Source organism: Cydia pomonella, chromosome 14 (assembly GCF_033807575.1).
Source record: "Cydia pomonella isolate Wapato2018A chromosome 14, ilCydPomo1, whole genome shotgun sequence".
In the NCBI taxonomy this organism is placed as follows: Eukaryota; Metazoa; Arthropoda; class Insecta; order Lepidoptera; family Tortricidae; genus Cydia; species Cydia pomonella.
Window position 1 is genome coordinate 13,518,325 of NC_084716.1, and position 20,277 is coordinate 13,538,601.

General features: G+C 36.2%; 1 protein-coding gene across 9 annotated transcripts in view; it reads left to right on the plus strand.

Annotated features, from left to right (window-relative positions):
* Positions 1 to 2,721: 2,721 nt before the first annotated feature.
* The window catches only part of LOC133525011 (U8-agatoxin-Ao1a-like), a 72,715-nt gene continuing 55,159 nt past the window's right edge, over positions 2,722 to 20,277 (plus strand). For 3 of the 9 annotated variants that reach the window (XM_061861194.1, XM_061861201.1, XM_061861202.1), the window contains exon 1: positions 2,757 to 2,916. The gene's annotated coding sequence lies outside the window, so the exon portion shown is untranslated. The other 6 variants (XM_061861199.1, XM_061861195.1, XM_061861200.1 and 3 more) reach the window with 6 other exon arrangements.

Consider the following 20,277-nt stretch of genomic DNA (forward strand, 5'->3'; position numbering starts at 1 on the left):
AAATCAAAATTTCTTTTGCATTTCTCATGCTCTGAAAGTGGGTCATTGTTGTTCTATGAAGTGTACAGAAAGTGATACGTGCACTAGAGCATTATACATTCCAAGTACGTTTTTTTCAAGATATGCCATTAAAATTAAAAAATATATATTAAATTAATATTTTGTTTAAAGTGGTTTGTTAGCAGTATCCATTACTATATTTAATTCCCCTTTCCATAAATATATACTTTTACCTAAATATTTAATTGAAGTACCTACCCTAAAGAAGTACTATATAAGTTTATACTTAGTCATGTTTTTTTTATTACACATGTCTTTTAATATCCTTTAATTCGAAATGAAAAGCAGAGTGTTTAGCTCGGGTGAAAGTACCATTACAGTCTCGAACTATTGGCGTTCTCACTGTGTTCGAGCGCCAAACTACCTCGACAGAAATGAGTGCCTTTCATCCCTTGATTAGCAATCTAATACTATATATGTCTCTGTGTCGCTGGAATATGCAAGAGCGATAAAGAGGCAGATAAGATAATTCAGATTTTTGTTTTTCGCGGTAGGCTCTCAGGTTGCAGCGAGCGGAGAGTTCCTACGAGTATAGCCGTTTTAACTTTCGTCCACACTAATTGCAATTTACACATACTCGTGTTTACATTCTGTTAGCATTAATGTATTTAAATTCTCGCTATAGCTTGTGCCATCCATGATGACGCGCAGATTTGTCAAATCTAACCTTTAATAACATGATACTACGAATCAAGGCACGCGTCGTCGTGAATGACACGATCTATAAATTCAACAATCCATCATAAATTAAAAAAATAAAATATAAAAAGCGTACGAATGGTGACCACTTTCCCCTACTTTATGTTATAAATGTGAATGTTTAGATATTTTAATGTTGGTTGCTTATTAGTCTGCAAAAACTGCTGGATTTGGAGGAATTAAAGAACAAAGAGGTAAATGTAAATACTCTCTAACCTATTACATTACTTCACTATTATTACATTACTATTTTTCCTTTTAAGGTTAATACCTTATTTAATTGATGTTAAGTCTTCCGTTTCACGAACTTTTGGTCCTCATGAAGAAGTACTTAATATTCCTACTTTTAATATTTGTCACGCTCAAAAAGTGACTAAGTTTTTTAAATAATGAATTAAGGTTTAAATTATTAGGTAGGTACGAACCCTGCTGGGAACAAAATTAATTGTATTGGCTGTAGTGTATGTAAGGTTTAACATCAAAAAGTCGAACTGTCATAGGTAACCTATACAATTTTACATTACCTATACATTAATAGACTGCTTCTCAAGATCTTATAGACCACAATCCAGTAACTAGTTTATTTTTCAAGCGAAACGGAATTTTCCACAGCAATGGAATGAAGCAACTCCCAACCCTTTTAACGGGGGAATGCAATTCGCGAGGTTGCAATAGTTTTCGTGTCCGTTCAGAATTTTCCCACGTACGTAGTGCCCCGCAGATGGTGGCTAATAACATTTTGTTGACAACACGCGGTGTGACAGAGATGCGAGAGAGATATACTGAGGGCTGTTATAACCCACGAATTATTATGGAGCGTAGTATTCTGAGCGTGAAGTTAACCGATCGCAAAATAAAATACTAAGCTTTAAAACTGGAATAACTGATGTAGCTTAAACTACCGTTCAAATGGGAATGAGCGGGGCACGTCGGCCGTATGTCGGATGACCTGCGAGCCAAAAGCCACCTGTTGGGTCCCACAAATTGTAAGGCGTCACGGTAGACCTCGTCGGAGATGGCGGGACGAACTTCACGCCTTTGACAGAGCCTGGTGGGAGACTTCGGAGGATAGGGACACGTGGAAGAATAAGAGGCAGGCCTTTGCCCGGCAGTGGGACAATATGGGCTCATAATAATAATAATATAAATTATCAACTTCAGTGCCAACGCGTGCTACGCGCTACGAGCGTAGCCGATAACATGCGGAAATGCGTATGTACGTATGTAGTGAAAAGCGACCACGGACTGAGCGCCCACCTGGCGGGTTGATAGCCGTGAATGCATTAAATTTCAACAAATTGGCATCACAAGACAAGCAGTACAATGATCCCCACACTAGGCTCAGCCTCTAACGTGGGAATCTCAGAGATGTATCGAAATGGTGCGGTTCTTATTTTAACAGAATATATTAATTCTTAAAGCTACTAAATTATATATAAGATTTTTTTATTAAATTCATAAAAAGGCGGACTCTGGGCGAGGTATTTTTTATAACTTAGATAGGAATAATATTAAGTATATATATCTATAGATTTTCTAATCTATTTTAGTGAAAGTGAAAGTCTTTATTCTTCAATTTAAACATATTACAATGTAGTTATGAATACGGTTCTAGCCCTACACTATAGCCCCAAGAATATTTATTTTCCTTTAGACTGTTAGCTTTAATTTTTTCAACATAGCATAGTTACTCACACACGTTTTAATAGCGATTACGCGTGCGTATTAAACAGTGGTACTTAATTGTTTTAAGCTTTTTTATTAGTTTTAATCTTTATTTCCAGCTGCGGTATTTAATGTATTTGTGTGGACATCTTTTAGTGGCTTTCTGTGTTGTATTAAGTTTAGTTTTTTTTTAACGAAGGTTTGTTTCATTTGCTTTACCTGCAGAAATTTGTCACTTTTATACGTTGTCCACCAAAAATGGTTTATACAACTCTATGTCAGATCCGCCCACTGCTATCGCGTAGGGGTTGAGGCGCCGTATAAGGGCTGCCGTGGCGCGGCGGCCGGCACTCGCGTCTCCGCTCGCCTCCCGACCGCACGGGGCGCCAGGGTAACAACCCTAGCCCTTCCACCGCGCGCGTACGTATCCAATTCGAACCTAAAGTTACATTCAAAATTTTACCAATACTGTCTCCGTCTCCGAAGTTCTAAGTAAGTGCTAGTGTAGTGGCAAAGGAGAACGTGGATTTGGTAATGTGTTATTTTAAATGTGTGTACGGTATGTGTTTAATTTGGTTTGTACGTGATATGTAAACAGGAATTTCGTATTCAAATTGGAACCGATTTGTTCGCGAGCGCTGGGTTTTTATAAAACAGATACAAACTAGTTTTAGTATTCATAGATACGAGTACATTATCATATAGGTATATGTTATTGCTCGTGTTACGGTCTACACAGGGTTGACAAAAATTCAATTAAAATTGAAAAAAGATAAATGAAAACACATCGAACTAAAACAAATAGGTCTTATTTGTTACATTCACAGACTTATGTTTGTCTGGTATTTCGATCCACTAAAAACTTCTATGGAAAGCATGAGACACTTGTGATGGTAACGAAATGGAAAATTTACTATAGTACTTTTTTCCTAATGTGATTGAAAGCGCTCGTTCTATAGAGCGGTATAATCTCCGGCGCCTCCCTTAATTCTTTCCTTCGGGTCCACCTCGGAGCGATACGCATCTAGAAGATAACGTCACTATTGAACACGTAGGAAGTCTATTATATGATTGTTTTTTGACGAAAAAATCGCATTATTGTCAACACCAACAAAACAACACCAATCTTCAATAATCTTTGAGCATTTAATCAACCGGAATCGCTTTTAATAGCTTACCCCTTTGTCGAAAACCTCAGCCAATCATGCTCACGTCATACTTATTGTATGGACTAACGTTTATGTGACATGACTATATATTTGGCGTGCCCCTCTCCCGCAAAAATCGGCAGACTGTTTTGTACAGAAAATTACAGACAAGGCGTTTCCGGTTAGTTAAATGCTCGAAGACAATTCATGAACTACACATAAATCCGTTAAGTGTTCGGGACAGAAAGGTCGATTAGAATAATGTATGAACTATATTATTTAGTTTTCTACTCATCGACTGTAATGGTTGAATTATGATTTCGTATACCAAACTATAATTGCGTACTTTTCATGTATGGACTCCCACTCCACTATAAGATTCATTTCGATACACTGTAGTCAACTATAAAAGAAATTGACCAATCACGTGCCGCCGCGCTCACATAGAAAATACTAAATGGGTGCGGGCACGGGGTTCGGGGCGCGGAGCATGGGCTGCGCGGAGTCGCGCGTTTATGTATTTTAAACTACATTTTTTCTACTGAGATACTTACTAATTTTCATTAATTATTTAGGTTTTATAATAAAAGTATTATTTTAGATGATTCGTAGAAAAAGTATTGTATACAATAGTGATACAATCAAGATTTTCAATCTCGTACCTTACTTAGGCAACTCAGCAAGCTTCGTTGCCTAAACATACTCGACAACAAAGCTCTCTATTATATTGTATAATATACTATATCGTGCGTCTCACCCGTGACTTGACGTGACGTGACGCATTTGACTCATACTTGTCCTTAAATGTATTGACATTTAAGGACATGAGTCAAATGCATGATATTTGAACGACATCCGTGTACGTTCGAATTGACCTGAGAGACTAGAAAATAAGAAAATAGGCACAAGTATGTATTAGGTAGGTAAGTAGTCCATCTTACATAGGTACAAAGTGTAAGGTATTTATCTCAACAATGTGCAACAATTTGATTGTGTAAGTAATGAAAAAGGTGCGGGTACAGCTTGCTGGATTTAAACCCGCCCTTGGTCAGCTAATTGAAGAGGTATCGGTATTATTTAGCGAATTATACAATTGACATAAAAAATGAGAACATTTCGTAGGTAACAAGAGTTTTTACGGGGTAATTAACACTGGAACAGAATAATAAATAACATGTATTGTGTATCATGGAGTTAGTATGTACCCAAAAGTTAACTTTATGAACGCATCCGTCACCGGGCTGGTAACGTGTATATCCTGGAATTCCTTTTGATGATTCATATACAACTTCTGCCTAGATTTGAACTGTTGGATATTCTTAGCCTCGCGCACAGGACTCGCGCGTAAAATATATTTAAAAATGTTCTTTAACCGTAAGCACAGTGATCAAGAGCGTAAGAATCCACGCACAAGAAATTAACGGCAAACACGAAATATTTCTAAATCTAAATAATATAGAGGACTCAGGATAAATTAAACCACAAGCGAAATATAGCCGGTATTACTCTTACCCAACAGCGGTACTTATTGAGATTCCAATTTAAAACTTAATTAAACATTGGGTTTCAAGATAGCTTGGGTTTATCTGATACCGGTGCCGATACTGATCCGGGTATTTTCACGCCTACCCTAGTTTCTGACGAATTATTTGAAATATTGTGAAATTTGTTTGTTGGAATTATTGGTTGGTTTTCCTGATGGTTCGATCAGCTAAATTAATATTTTGGCTTTTGTTAGATCAATCAAAAGTAGCGAACAGTAAATATATTTTTTACTTATATACTTGTGTTGTTTGTGTTGTGTTGTTTGTTTGTTTGTTGCTGAACTTTTTTGCAACAACTACTATTTACTGACTTTCTATTTTATTTTATTTTCAAATGATTGTAGTTTTAATATTTTTAATTCAATTTTGTATACGACGTTTGATTAAGAATTATAATCTATAAATTGTATATACAGATGTCAATCACAATGAAAAACATCTCTAAATATAATTTATATATTGTAATGTGGTACGTTCCACATTAGAAAAAAAAATAGAAACATAAGGAAGGATTAAAAGAAAAATAATACAAATTGTTTTGCCAACGTATTTTAGGATCACTGCATATTCTATGCTGTATACTCCTATGGCGTTATTCATAAACGCGTTACTAGCCTGAATTAGCTGTAAATTGTTTGTCTTTATCTGTCATTCTGACTTATGTATTTGTGAGAAAGGGATAAACCATAATTTAACTAAATCAGGCCCGTAAAGTTTTATGAATAAGGGGGATAGACTATACAATCCATTAATATAAAGTCTTAGGCCATAAATATCTCTGACGGCTTTAATATTAATTATCGCTGTGGAAAGTTCCTAAGTTATCCGGATTCAGATTCAAATTTGTCTAAAGAAGTTATTGTTGTACAGAAGTTCTCGCTAAACTAGAGCCATAATTCTCCTAAGCATAATACCTACTTAAATATTACATAACCCAATAAAACAAGGTAATTTTTAAATTTATCAAGGTTTGTTTTAACAAGGATCTCATTGTATTACACTAATTTATCCGAATTTACCGCGTTTACATAGGTGTGTTACAAATGAGATGACATCAATTTGATGTCGCTGCATTACGTTATACGTTTCCGAGTTTTATAAATGTTCACTTTTACCAACCAGGGGACCGATGTTTGAATTTAGAGCGCGCGGAAACGGCTAAATTCTGTTTTTTAAATATGTGCGACAGAAACTGGGAATCTAGTGATATTGGCCACTAGAATATAAATGCCTAGTAGTGGGGTATTGAAGGTATCCACACGAAATCGAATGCTCAAAAAAAATAGCCACAACCGAATACAGAACCTCCTCCTTCTATGAAATTGAAGTCGGTTAAAAATAAAAATTCGGCCCCAAGAAATACTTTTTACAATGTGATGAATGTCTTTAAGAAGATGGTAAATATACGTTACTTTTCATTCATTATTTGGCTTTTACCGCCGACGAACCCTTGATGTCGACGATAAATGCCAGACGAGGCCTGTGAAACAGTTTTAACCTCTGGGCTTTGTATCCGCATTGTATGAACATTTGACTTTTAAAACCTACTTATGTATGTCAAAAATAGCTTTCGCGTTTGTTTTATATTGAAATAGTTCTTTTCTTATTTGGACGTTTTGGTGCTGGTCCCCGACGTGCAAAAACCTCTGCAGATTGCTAGTTCCATATTTCAATACCCTTAGTGTGTTTTAATGAAAATAAATTTGAACTTTATATGGTGTTTCCTAAAAGCAACATACGATAACACTGATGTTTGTCAGTTTGTTTTGTGTATTAGTTATAAGTTAAGAAATGTACTTACTTTTGTATTTTATGTTTGAGCTGATGGCCTAGTTGCCAATGCTCGTAATAAATTAAAAAAAAGAATAATAATTGATTAATAATTTAAGTGTCGGCGCCGGCGGCGAGAATTCGCGGCCATTTCTAAAATGAGTTAGCATAGCCTGTGGGCTAGCACTGAGTTTAGAAACTAAACAAAAACTATACAGTCAGAAAACTTTCACCTAAGGAAAAAAGTCGCAAAAATAGCCGGAGTAAGAAACAAGGTTAAGTATTTCGAAAAGAGGTAGCAACGGTTATATCACAAACGGTTATATAAAACACTACCTTTTGTTAATTAGTTCTATATCTATACTCGTATATCTCGACTCTAGAGTGCGTGAAGGCACGAATGTCTTCAAAAGCACCTACTTATCGTTAGCCCATGGCTACCGGTTTCCAATACTTACTGCCGAATTCCAACTTTAAGATACGTCAAATATTAGGTCCAGATATGCTATGGATCGGATATGTCAGTGTCAAAAGTGACATTTTTATTTGAAGAAACATATCGTATCTAGACTGAATATTTGACGTATCTTAAAGTTCGAATCGGGCCGTTATTAGTCAAGATCATAGGAATTAATTGCATGCGGGCTGGGTAAGGGCGATTTGTGAAGATCCTTGTGGGGTACCTACTGCCTTAGACGTTTTTCAACTGATGTGATGACCACATAAGATCGTTTCATAGTCTAGCAAGTAGAATACTAAGTCATATCTTAATATATTTGACGTTAGACTTTACTACCAAGTAACGCAAGGTTTTGTGTTATAGGGGCCACATAAAACGAGGGTTCGGAGCCGCAATTGTCTTAGACGTATTTTTACGGGCTCAGTGCGGCTGAGGAAGGTTTATGTTATTATTGGAAAAATTTAGATATTTCTTTGAACATAAAAAATTAAAGCCAGGGAGAATATTAAAATCTATAAACGGTTACCGATAGGACTTTTAATGGTTTAATGGATTTAAATTAAGTATTATATAACATACCGTTATTATTTTTCAAACAAACAAAGCAATTAATTACCACACATTAATCCCTAGTACGTAGAAACCAATAACTCAATAACAGAGCTGAGTAATTAGGGTCTAATCAAGCGAGCTTCAAAAGGCAATCATTTCCGAGATTATTGAGGTTATTTTATTATACAGTCACTGACTACAGTTATATTCATTTATCAATTCAATTGGTTACTCTACTTGACTCTAGGGAGCATTTAGTAACTGGAGACGCTTTATCTGTTATTTTCTGTACAGTCTGCCGATTTTTGCGAGGGAGGGGCATGTCAAATGTATGGTTATTTGTACCGTACAAATAGCCATGTCAGATAAACGTCAGTCAATACCTACAATAAGTATGTATGTACCTTATGCAAGGCACATACTTATTATATCCCTTGCTGTATCCCACGCTGTTCGTGCTGGGAATGATAGGGTATAGCAAGCTAGAGGTGAGGCGGGAACTTGCCCTCGCTTCATATGTAGTTAGGGTGATGAGAGGCGAGTTGTGTAACCCCGGGGTCCTGCACGCCCTGGCGCTGTACGTGCCGGACCGGCACGTGTGGCGTCGCCGCCGCCCGCCGCTGCTGGCCGTACCCCTTGCTCGCACAAAACTGCTGAGGGAAGCCCCGCTAACGAGGGCCATTCGCACTATCAATAAACTTGCGTTGAAATTGGACATATTTACGTGCTCTCTGAATGATCTCACAAAGGCTGCAATGATAAAATTAGGTTAAGTTTATAATTATATAGTCAATAACTCTGATTATTGGTTTGTCGCTTATCTATCGCATTAGGCTAAACCTGTAATGATAGATTTAAGTTTTATTAATAAATAAAAAAAAAATAAAAAAAAAATACTTCGGCAGAGAGAGAGATACTTATAACAATGCTAACAGGCTATCATCTCACATACGCTATGCTAAAAAGCCATGCTAAACATATTGTGGCGGATAGCCAATAAGGAATATATGTAGTTTGGCCCAGTACTATCTCATCTCAAACTAAGACAGAGAGAATCATACTGTTTTTGCCTTACCCTAGTACGAACACTTAAAAGAAAGGGACGAGTGTAGTTTTCCTGGTTCTTACCGGCTGACAAGTTGTGTTTGCCAGACTATACATTTAGTTTTTCTTCTAGGTCTACCTAACCCCAACGTGGCATAGTTTCCCCACAGCTTTTCCTCACCCTTGGATTGAGACGTGTTGTTTTTTTCCGGTTCTTTATAAGCGCAGTGAGGAAAACGTTGTGCTGATAATAAAAATAACCCTAATTTCCAAAATCATCCAAATTTGCATGCTGAAATTATATTTGAATATGTCTCCTTTATTGCCTATCTTGATAAATCTAATTATAATAATTAAGAAACAAGAAAGTTAGTTCTGAAACGTGATTTGAATTAAAAAATAGAAATCGCCCATCGACTTTTCGTATAAGTACCTACGTACCGATGTTACAAAACCCTGCATGACTCCATGTTATTTTCAACTTGGGTCTATTGCGAGTCACGATGTCCAAAGATCCCTAAAACTGCGAAAGATAAAGGGATCTTTCAAGATGTCGGATTTATTATATTTTGGGAGTTCGTGGAATTATGACAAAATTTTTTGAATAAGTAGTTTCAGAGGTTTTCTATTAAATTTTGTTCTGCGGAATATTTATATAAAAAGTTATTAAGAAAATTTCTTTTATATCGAATAATAAGTTAATACAAGTAGGAAATTTGGATATGCGTAAGTATTATATTAAATGCTCCAGTTGACGTTTGTCGAATAATGAAATTCACTATTTTCTGACTAAATCGACTGAATTCTCGTGGAATAAGTAATTCCAAAATTTGCACAGTTACAGTTACGTTGATTGAAACGGTCAGGAATGAATTAATGATATGCAACATAAACAAAATATGTATGGCACGTATTGATGAACTGCGGTTCCCCGGGAAAAATCAGAGCTAGATTGGAAAATCAAAGTAAACATTACATCAATCATCAGTAATGAAAAGTGGGAAATGAATATAGAAAATATGGAAAAGGAAAGAGCAGTGGGAATATACAAACCGTTCATTTGAATCAGTCGTTATTCATTGTAACAAACGTAAAATAAAACTTGCGTAAGGCATTAGTCTCAAGACATTGAACTAGCAATCAGCTATTAAAACCAATTCGAGTTTTAGTTTTTCGATCTGTTTCCGATATGGTTCTGATCTGGCAGTGTCAAAAGTGACGTTTCTGGTTGAATGAATGTCACTTTTTAGGCATTTAAAAAAATAATGAACCGACATTTACGATATTTTAATTAAAAGGCGTTTTCTCACTTACGTGTTTGAATAGTTTCTCATCGTCACTGTAATATTTAAATTCCTTTATTTTAACGCCTTTAACAAGAGGTACTTGGTTGGTTATTGCATTGGATTGTTCTTTAATCTAGACTCTGGGAATATCTTTAACAAGCGCTATTATAGACATTTCAAGTTATGAGCACTCTTAGTAGACGAATCCACTTGCAAGACTTTACGTAACTCAGTTAAAAGTAAAGTGGATACGGCTTAAAAAGCGGCATCTTAGTGAAATATTAAGACACCCGACGAGGGCGCATGCCAAGTATTAGCCCAGGTTACCTAGGTAACCTTAATTTCTCATCGCCCCAGTATCAAGTTTATTACTCGGGTAATTCCAGCCTGACGCTATGCTGGGCTTAATGAAATAATTGCTGTCTGCTTTTTAGGGGTCAATATTTAATCGTAAACAGACACAGAAAAATTTGGTCTAGTTTGGTCCAGAGTCGCGAGTTCGTTTCTTACCTGAGACAGTGGTTTTTTTTTTCACTTTTCATTTATTTTAAAGCTTTATAGGGGATATTTTACATACCACTCCAACGGGAAACAAGCGTACGATCCAAATGTTGGTAAGCGGATATAATATCTTATGGACGCTGGCAAATTCAGTCGCTTAAGTATCATGATTTGTCACATATAATACGAGTTAAGATTAATTATTAATTTATTACACAAAAGTATACCTACATATTAACAGAGTTAACCAGCAAGCGGTCTTATCGCTACTGAGCGATCTGTTCTTGACGCTGGGACCTGATTTCTAATTCCAGACCAGTCTCAGTTAATAAATCTTACTAGATTTGTCCCTCGGAACTGGCTCGGAATTTTAAGCTTGTAGTATGATAAATGGGTCATTAAATGGTACATTAAGTGCAGAGATGTCTAACCCATCGTGCATACACGTTCGTATTATGCAAGGGCTCGTGTATCTCAACAGTTAACCGTACAATATAATTGTGTTTTGCCACTATATTGTAAAAGACGCAAGGTAATAATAAAAAAAGCGGCCTAGTGCGAGTCGGACTTGCACATGAAGGGTTCCGTACCATTTATGACGTATTAAGAAAAACTACTTACTAGATCTCGTTCAAACCAATTTTCGGTGGATGTTTGCATGGTAATGTACATCATATATTTTTTTTAGTTTTATCATTCTCCTATTTTAGAAAATACAAGGGTGGGGGGGGGGGGACACACATTTTACCACTTTGGAAGTGTCTCTCGCGCAAACTATTCAGTTTAGAAAAAAATGATATTAAAAACCTCAATATTATTTTTGAAGACCTATCCATAGATACCCCACACGTATGGGTTTGATGAAAAATAGTTTTTGATTTTCAGTTCTATGTATGAGGAACCCCCAATATTTATTGTTTTTTTCTATTTTTGTGTGAAAATCTTACATCTACTTACCAAGTTTCAACAGTACAGTTCTTATAGTTTCGGAAAAAAGTGGCTATGACATACGGACGGACAGACAGACAGACATGACGAATCCATAAGGGTTCCGTTTTTTGCCATTTGGGTACGGAACCCTAATATATCAAATTATGTAAAATATTTTCCAAAATGTCAATAACCAGAAAGGAAAATGAGGACTACGTTAGTAAGGAGAAGCGGCCGTCCTCTTTCCTCTTAAGCAATAAAACAATAGTCTACCATAAATTAGATTACAAAATGAAACTTAAGCCCGAATTACACTAATTGAACTTAAGAACTCCGTTTTCTTTTCGTTATAAAGTCCTGTATATTTTATTGGATTACGTCTCGTTCGTAATTAGAAGTTGTAAAAGGGCACCAAGTCATTCGTATCTTTTTTTTAAATTATGCTCATGTCCCGGCATTTTGCCACGGCTCATGGGAGCCTGGGATCCGCTTGACAACTATAATATAAATAAATAAATAAATAAATATTATAGGACATTATTACACAAATTGACTAAGTCCCACAGTAAGCTCAATAAGGCTTGTGTTGAGGGTACTTAGACAACGATATATATAATATATAAATATTTATAAATACTTAAATACATAGAAAACACCCATGACTCAGGAACAAATATCCATGCTCATCACACGAATAAATGCCCTTACCAGGATTTGAACCCGGGACCATCGGCTTCATAGGCAGGGTCACTACCCACTAGGCCAGACCGGTCGTCAAGGTATAAATATATCTTTTCTACGCGCGACCTACTTCATTCTTTGACAGAATAAGGACGCACTCACATTGTTATGAAAAAGACGATTGTCAATTTTACTACTTTACCTATGTATGATATTGTGGAACTCCTTTCATAAGAAAGGTTTAAGAGTCTGTGAGTGAGTCTGTTTGTTGTTGTTTAAAGTTTTTACGAAAGCGACTGACATCCACCAACCCAGAGGGGAAACTAGGCCTTATTGGGATTAGTCCGGTTTGCTTCAGCGTTTTTTTTGTTTTCCTTCACCGAAAAGTGATTTGTAAATATCAAATGATATGTCGTACATAAGTTACAAAATATCATTGGTAAGTACGAGTCAGACACAGTACAGAGTTTGTACGGTTAGACCTTCTAGTTTTATACTAAGGACCACATATGACACAGGAATAAAAATAAATAATCACTTGCTGAATATATTAAGGCCCAAAATGGGATCAGATTTAAAAACACGCTCAAGAAATGGCTGTTAACCAAAAGTTTCTATAATTTAAATGAATATTTTATGTACATAGAAGATGAAATGTTTTGATGTTATGTTATTGTTATAGGTTTAAGTGTAGACTTTTGTGATATTTATAAGACCTATTTACAAACATAGCTTTGACAATAAAGAAATCTTATCTTATCTTATCAGATCTCCAGATTAAAAGTCGCACGCCCTTACTGCTAAACTTATACTTGATGGGCAAAATTGTGGCCAAATTAATAATTAAAAAATAGTTTGTGTAACGACTTCCTGGCCAAACTCTAACTTAGATCGGCTGTCAAATTTGAGATTAAAGGAAAGGAAGCAGCGCCCTCGGCAGCGGAGCGGTATCTATTATTAGCCGTCGCCTTTTCCTTTATTTCACTTGAAAAGTTTGTGTGTCGTTCTGTTCAAACTTTGCATCCTATATTTCAAGCAGTTGTGACGTTTGATTGAGATAAAAAATCTGGTTAGTTTTAATATTAGGAATAGTACTATTTCCCTATAAAGTGTATTTTTTTTTGTTATTATTCTCATAATCAACTAGATTAATAATTGATTTATAAATAGAAAGTACCTATGTGCAAAAAATATATGTGTAACAGGACGCTTTGAGTGTAAAACCTAATTTGTACCTATTCTATTTTTGAGACATGGAGTCGAACCTCTTAAACCAAAAACGTCACGTTTGATAACAGATCAAGATCAAATTTATAACCTGTTATTACAATCAGAATACGCCTCCTAAATAGCTACTTAACTCCTCAGTTTCAAAACCGCAACTTGCGACAGAAACGTATTGCCAGTATTGAACAAAATATAAAGTGCGAAAAGGCATATTTTGCACCCCAATAAAATAAGCATAAAATTTACAGTAAGGTAAAAAGTAGATTGTCTCTTACTTTTACAGGTTTTGATGCAATAAAGTATTTACATGTGCTCATAAAATCGTTTGAGTACCGTTCAGTTCCGTATTTTTTCTTTGTATTTTCTCCCAATAAAGAGCATTCTTGAGCGAATCAAGTTTGTTCTTTTTATTTAGCGCGTCCCGCATTTGATTTGTTCGAGAAATATGCTTCAAATGTATTTTCCGAGTGGGAGTTACAAAGTAGAATAAGATAATATGATACCATGACAACAGCGGCACGAGGTGCTATATAATTTATTGACTACCATATTGGGATCATTGCATGAAATTGTCTGCCGTTATACGCGAATTTTACAAATTTTTGCAAGTTTCTTTTCCTGTTGTCAAAAATTTGGCCCAAAAATAAACATAGGCTTTAAATGCCCAAAAACGTTCTTATAGATACACGACATAAAACCCGTGGAATGCTTCATTGCCACTTTCTGACAGGTGATATTATAGCTGGTCTATCTAATTCTGAAGATGGCAAAGTTTACCACGCCATTCGGCGCTATTCGAAGAATGAGATACGATAACGATAATTTCCGGTTTAGATAAGTTCTATTTTAGATATCGTTTATATGTCGTATAATTGACAGAAGCAGCTCGATTCGGGAAATATCGTAGATTGTCTTATTCGGATCACAGTAGAATCGAAATAAACGTCAATTTTGACAAGGCGTTTAGATATCGATATTTTAAAGATCTTTCCAGTATGTTAAACGTGTCTTAATCATTCTTCGAATCGGGCCGATTCCTAGTCAGCATTATAGGGGCAGGGATTATTGTAATGATGAATTGTAGATTTCAAACGAGACATGAACAAATCTAACTTGGCGGCCTGATCGGTAGACGGTACGGATTATTGTTTGAGTAAGTTGTGATTTATCATAATAATAGATCGTTAACTGGGTCTTAAGATATATATATACACACTAAGCAAAACAATTCTCGGGTCATAATATTTTTTAGTTTGAGTTAATGTTACGCGACTTTCCTGTGAACATCATAAATAATACAGTAACTTTACACATTAGCGTTTGCCTCAAATCCGGTAGTTTAGGTTTTTTGCAAACTAGTTTATGATGTTGCCCCTAAGTTTGTGACCTCGAGCGCCGAACGCAACTTTGTCAAAAATTGAAAAAACCACGAAAAATTAGTGTTTTTCTTTTAGATTTGGGCACTTATAACCCTAAAGGGCTAGTTTTTGATATTACCTTCTCAGGCGTTTTTAAAGTTGGCTTTTGCTACAGTACAAGACTTGAATGGTCTATGTTGACTTAATAGTTTCCGAGACAAAGCATTTCAATGTTTATAATTTGTGCCTTTCATAGTGCAGTGAGTATGCACTTTTGTCTCAGGCGATGCCGCTTGGCACGATTGTTCCTTTCGTGAAACAAAGCTGATTTGACGCAAAAGGACCCCATTACAAAAGGCGAAAAAGTTACTGGATTAAAATTTATAGAGATTTAGCATAATTGTCGTCCTTATCGAGATGCAAAAAGTACTTTTTTGAATTTGCGTGATGAAAGTCTTAGAAAAACGTTCTTAAATCGTTAACTTTCGCAATGCTCACAGAAAAGAAGCCAGTTTTTCCGGACGTTTTTGGCCCCTTACTAACTCTGTAAAATTTTATTACAGAGCTCATATTTTGACTTTCAATTTCAATTATCAAACCCATTATACCATGTCAACGAAGTGTGAAGTGGGTCAAATTTGCTTCCAAGATTTAATTACAGCCACTGGAGCACAAAATTTACAAATTTTGATGCCATTGGAGTTGCTTTTTGTCACACGGGCGCGGTAGCCGGCTTGTTTGCCACCGACTTATATTTAAAAAAATGTGATGTACCATATGATAATTAACCAGACATCCTCTTTACCCTTTTATGTCCAGCAATAATAGCGGTGGGTTACAAAGGGATCCTTTTTGTAACCAATATTTCCACCAAACGACCGTTAGGTAAGTTTTTGCCTCCTTCCAGCCAGTGGCTTTACTAAATCAGGATTCTGTTATATTAACTTTTTTTCTATTGGAAAACAGTAAGCATTTTACCACAATCTAATCTGAGGGTAAGTGCCGACGCAGTCTAGGATGGAGCATGTTTACCTAAAAGATGTCTATTCACTCTCGATTTAAAAAGATACAAGTTATTGTAAGTCTACTATTAGGAATAGATTTACAGGAAGTTAGTTCCTTGGCTGTTCGCATGCCAAAGCTGGATGCATAGCGTATAGTGCGAATCAGTGGCAGAGTAACGACGTAAGAGTGAAACGCAAGTCCACGTCTAGTCCCACAGTGACAGAACGGAGATTGGGGCATTCGATTATGTAATCCCATTGCACATGTAATCACATCTACGGATATAAATGAAAGATGTTCCAAAGTCGTGTCTATTTTCCTTAAATGTTTACTACGAAGTGCTACGCCGTAGGCCGTAGCAAGTAAACGGCAGTTTTGTTTGACGTTGTATTTTTATCACGTTGCTTAATATTTTCTTTTATAAAACATGTTTAAGTATCCTCGTAATTAAGTGTAACGCATATTATAGCTGTGCTACGCACGCAAAAACACTGGTTAAAAAAAAACATTTTAAACAATTGAAATTGCATTCACCTTTAATGCTTTAAACAGTTCCATATGAGCCTATCGAACAAAACAGTAAATTTTACTGTTCAAAAAAGACGGTAAATTTTACCGTTTTGAGTAGCTAAAATGTTCAAACAGTTAACGTTACTGTTATGTATTTTACTGTTTTTCGAACATTTGTTGATATTGTATAAAGCAGTTAATCTTAATGAAAATCACTTTAATGTGTGCTCGATAGATCATATTTTTTCAGTGAAAAATTATTAAAGCGGTGTATTTATAATATTGAAATAATTATGATACTGACATGATTTTCGTCTCCATTTGTCCTTTTCGCTCGGATTGATTAATGAAAGCGGGATGGCTTGGAATGTTAAATATGACACCAATTAGATAATAATGTCCGTATCTGAATGCGTCTTCCTGGTGTATTTAATGCCCTATTAATTAAAGTGCCGGTATGGAGTTTGAAGTTTCAATAGATTCGTATTTATACGTAATTTGGTAAAACTTTAGATTATTTAAGGAAACAAATCTTATTGTTGAGGAAATAATCTTTATACTTGTTGGTATAAAAGCCGCTAACGTGACGCTTTGAATCTTCTATAGTTGCAATCGTCTATAAGCTACAAGTATCGCTTACTTTCACGCTGTACGCTTTTTCAGTGAATTATAAAATATTGATAGCTATACTTATAGCTATCAATATTTTAGACTCACTTACTCACTCACTCAATCACTCACTCACGTCACTTTTATTTTGCACTTGCCTAACTACACTTTTTTGAAGCTTTCATACAAAGTAATGCTTTTTCATTCTCTTCAGACTATTTAAAAAAAAATCAACTTTTTTATATCTATTAAAGGAAAAAATAAAAAATAAATACAATTCTGGTAGGCTTTGAAACCGCGACCTCTGCACTTCGTGTATCACTTTTTCAATTTTAATTTCGTATATTTCTCATATAAGCTAACAGTAAATAATAACCAGAGCGCTTACACGGTAATACAAACTAATACTGCGGAAGCCTACCAGAAATGCGCAAATCTTTTTTTTTTTATACCACGACGGTGGCAAGCAAGCATACGGCCCGCCTGATGGTAAGCAGTCACCGTAGCCTATGGACGCCTGCAACTCCAGAGGTGTTACATGCGCGTTGCCGACCCTTTAAAAATCTGTACACTCCTTTTTTGAAGAACCTCATACTGTAGACCCTCGGGAAAACCTCGGCAGGTAGCTCATTCCACAACCGGAGCGTGCGCGGGAGGAAGTTCCTCTTAAACCGCACAGTGCGTGACCATTTAGGTTCTAGGATGCGAGGATGAACATCCTGCCGACGGCGGGCGGTGCGGTGATAGAAAGTAGCCGTGGGCATCATGTCAAACAATTCTACAGAGCACAGCCCATTGTACAAGCGGTAGAACACACATAAGGAGGCAAAGTCTCTCCTTAGACTTAAAGGTTCAATACCGCTTGTGAGTTTGGGATCGTCGACGATTCTTACAGCACGTCTTTGAACTGAGTCGAAGGGCCCAAGCTGGCATCCAGGTGCTCCTGCCCAAAGGTGACAGCAATACTCCATATGGGGTCTCACTTGCGATTTATAAAGTAGCAGTCTTTGCCCTGGAGTAAAGTATCGCTTTGCTTTATTGAGCACACCGAGTTTTTTAGATGCCAGCGCAGCCTTCCCTGCCAGATGACTACGGAATTGGACGTCACTGGAGATGTCGACACCGAGGATCCCAATACTCCCTGACATGGTAAGGGCTGTGCCTTGGAACTGTGGGACCACAGTAAATGGGGTTTTCTTAGCGGTAAACGCGCAAACTTGTGTCTTTGTGGGGTTGAACCGGACTAAATTATCCCGACCCCACACCGAAACTCTGGATAGAGTACTCTCAATATCCGACACAAGGTTTTCACGGCTCTCCAGCACCTCAGAACGAGGGATGTTAGCGCGGCCTGTGTAAAAGGCATCCCCAGTGCTATCGTCCGCATAGCAATGAATATCGCCGATAGACAACATGTCATTGATGTGCAGCAGAAACAGCGTTGGAATCTTTCCATTATTTCCCTTATAATAAAAATGTTATTTATTCAGGTATCAACCCATTACATTACAATAACGCAAATGTACAATAAAATAAAATATACGATTAAAATTAAAGCTAATTATATAGGTGCAGCGGGGAAACCTTGCTCATACATTAGCAGGTTGTATACACACTCTGGCTTTAATATAAAAATTTGTAGGATCTATCGCTCGCAGACGTATCTGCTTGTTAAAAAAAATCTTTCAAATTGTTGGCCCCGGGAAAGTAGAGAGGAGTAAAAATAATATCCAAGTATAAATTCCCAGCAATATCCTTGTTTTGTACGCAGAGGGTAAGCTCTGTCGAGATCTTTTAGGAATATCTTTTTAGGGTTCCGTAGCCAAATTGCATAAAACGGAACCCTTATAGTTTCGCCATGTCCGTCTATCTGTCTGTCTGTCTAGAAAGCTGAAATTTGGCATGGATATATAAATCAATAAAGCCGACAAAGTCGTACAATAAAATCTAAATTTTTTTTTTAGGGTACCTCCCCTACACGTAAAGTGGGGGTGAAATTTTTTTTTCGCTTCAACCCTAGAGTGTGGGGTATCATTGGAAAGGTCTTTCAAAAAATATTTTTTGATAATGTGAATATATTCGGAGATAATCGCACCGAAATAAAAAAAAATGTGTCCCCCCCCCCTCTAACTTTTGAACCATAGGTCCAAAAAATATGAAAAAAATCGTGAAAGTAGAGCTTAAGAAAGACATTAAATGAAAACTATAGCGGACATGATCAGTTTAGCTGTTTTTGAGTTATCGCAAAAAGTTTTCCCTTCATAGTAAAAAGTCTTATTTTAATTTGGTACTGATTATGCAAATTTGCCTATTTGTTTAACTCAGGTGAAAGGTACCGTTTCATCCCTTGGTTAACAATTTACTATACTTTAAGCTCCAGTTTAGCTTATTGTGACGGAAGAGTAACTACGGAACCCTACACTGAGCGTGGCCCGACATGCTCTTGGCCGGTTTTTTTATTTTTAAAAACAACAATTTTCTGTACGGTCAGCATGAAACATTAATAATAATATTCGGTAAGTAACCGCTTGATAGAATTATTTAATACAGGAATTATTATAAAATATAATTATTGTGTTATTGTGTACTAGATTGCCTTAAACTGTAATAGTATTACATTTTAAGAAAATCTTGTAAACTCTTGTAATTAAATAAATAAAAAACTCGATTTCATTAGCGAATTTTCCACTGGTTACAGAGAATTATCATCAAAAGTTTCTTTAAGCTATTGAGCCAGCTTTAGTCCAAAAGTTGTGAAAATGTTCTTAAAATACAAGAACTCTCCCTTCCAACAAGGTCTCTATTACGAAAAGCGTGAATTGACGCATAGGAATTAGATTGAAAATGTGCTAACCTATTCAGCGATAATCACGACACGATTTCGTTTTGCGTCTACGAAGCATTTCCGCTACATACCGGGAAATCCATGTTATCGGTTACGACCGTAGCTCAGCATATGTTAACTGTCCGTTTGGGTTTATGTACGCACAGTAGGGGAGACCGGTACAAGACGGATGCCTAAGGAAAAATCTCCCATATGAGGAAATTGTAACTGTTAAATGAAATTACTTTTACATAAATGGCAACATCAGTAAGTAAACTTAATACAGGTTATAATCAAATTGTTTTACTGTCTAAATCACTTAGTTTTCGGTAATTAGAAAAAACAATACAGAACATAAGTATTCCATCTTGTCCCCTAGCTCGGGGCATAATGGATAATCTACG